This window comes from Ascidiella aspersa, chromosome 5 (assembly GCF_963924565.1).
Source record: "Ascidiella aspersa chromosome 5, kaAscAspe10.2, whole genome shotgun sequence".
In the NCBI taxonomy this organism is placed as follows: domain Eukaryota; kingdom Metazoa; phylum Chordata; class Ascidiacea; order Phlebobranchia; family Ascidiidae; genus Ascidiella; species Ascidiella aspersa.
This window is the reverse complement of record NC_139451.1, coordinates 12,284,204-12,285,852: the sequence shown is the minus strand read 5'-3', so window position 1 is coordinate 12,285,852 and position 1,649 is coordinate 12,284,204. Positions and strand designations below refer to the sequence as shown.

The 1,649-nt window shown below is 52.6% G+C and overlaps 1 non-coding gene and 1 pseudogene across 1 annotated transcript in view; both read left to right on the top strand.

Annotated features, from left to right (window-relative positions):
- The window catches only part of LOC146143962 (large subunit ribosomal RNA), a 3,713-nt pseudogene extending 3,615 nt beyond the window's left edge, over window positions 1-98 (top strand).
- Window positions 99-1,353: 1,255 nt separating this feature from the next.
- The window catches only part of LOC146143961 (small subunit ribosomal RNA), a 1,811-nt gene continuing 1,515 nt past the window's right edge, over window positions 1,354-1,649 (top strand). The window contains exon 1 of the ribosomal RNA XR_014500471.1: window positions 1,354-1,649. This exon is cut by the window's right edge and continues 1,515 nt beyond it. This is a non-coding gene — a ribosomal RNA (small subunit ribosomal RNA).

Here is a 1,649-nt window from a genome sequence, read left to right as displayed (position 1 = left end):
TCGTAAACGACCTAGTTGAAGACCGGGGTGTCGTAATCACTAGAGCAGTATCTTCACTGCGATTTGTTGAGAGTAAGCCTCAAGATCTATCGATTTGTCCGCAAGGTCGGGCGCTAAAAGCGATCTCGAACGCCTCCGGGCGCGCGAGGTTGTTTTTTTTCTAAGTTTTTTTTCGCCGCCGACACTTGTCTTTTTTTTCAATTTTTTTTTTTCAATTTTTCGCTCGCGCGGCGGGCCTTTCCACGTTCACATCGGGGCGAAATTTTTTATGTTTTTCGACAGTCCTTTGCAATTTTTTCGATCTCTCTTTTCGACACTTTTTTGCCGCGCGGCGGGCCTTTGCACGTTCACATCGGGGCGAAATTTTTTATGTTTGTCGACAGTCCTTTGCAATTTTTTCGATTTTTCTTTTCGACACTTTTTTGCCGCGCGGCGGGCCTTTCCACGTTCACATAGAGGGCAGGTCTTTATTTTTTTGTGACTGTCCTTTACAATTTTTTTTTCGCGCACTCGGGCTTTAGCATATTTCCGCCCAGCGAGCAAGAGCATATTTAGGCCGCGGGAGCATGAGCCTGTTTAGGCCGCGCGAGCTTTGAATATATTTCGGCCGCGGGAGCATGAGCCTGTTTAGGCTGCGCGAGCAGTGAGTACATTTCGGCCGCGGGAGCATGAGCCTGTTTAGGCCGCGCGAGCATTGAATACATGTCGGCCGCGCGAACATTGAACATATTTCGGCCGCGCGCGCGAGCAAGAGCCTGTATAGGCCGCGCGAGTATTGAGTACATTTCGGCCGCGCGAGCATGAGCCTGTTTAGGCCGCGCGAACATTGAACATATTTCGGCCGCGCGCGCGAGCAAGCGCCTGTATAGGCCGCGCGAGCGTGTGATATGCCTCGCAATAGTTCAACACCTGGCGCAATCGTGCACCTTTTTTTTACGTTAGAATTTCAAACGGAAGACCCCAGGGACAACACTCATCTTTGCTATACTTGTGGGAGCTGACAAGCTTCGACAAGTAAAGAATCGGTGAAAAGGCGATTGGCTCGCTGGGCAGATGTTGCTGCTGCGCGAAGAGCCGAGTGTCAGTTTGTCGGGTTCTGAGCGGTCGCTTCGGCGAAGTTGTCTGGCGTGCGTTGCGCTCGCGCCGGTGTTGGCGACGTGGCGGTCGAAAGGCCTGCCGACGAAGTCTTACTCCGGCGGGTGCGACGGGCGGTGACGGTTTTCTGAGTTCGGGCAGCCGAGCAAAGAACGAAATTTTAACGGAGAGAAGCCTTCGGGTTTCGCATCGACCGAGCGACGGCGCCGCATCAGCGGCGCCTCCTTCGTCGGCCTTTCGGGGCTACGCTAAAGTAGCTACCTGGTTGATCCTGCCAGTAGTCATATGCTTGTCTCAAAGATTAAGCCATGCAAGTCTAAGTACGAGCTCTCGTACAGTGAAACTGCGAATGGCTCATTAAATCAGTTATGGTTCATTTGATCGTACGTTTTACGTGGTTAACTGTGGAAATGCTAGAGCTAATACATGCGTGAAGCGCCGACCTCGCGGGAGGCGTGCTTTTATCAGACCAAAAACCGACCGGGCTTCGGCCCGCAACCTTTGGTGACTCTGGATAACTTTGCGGATCGCACGGTCTCGCACCGGCGACGGAT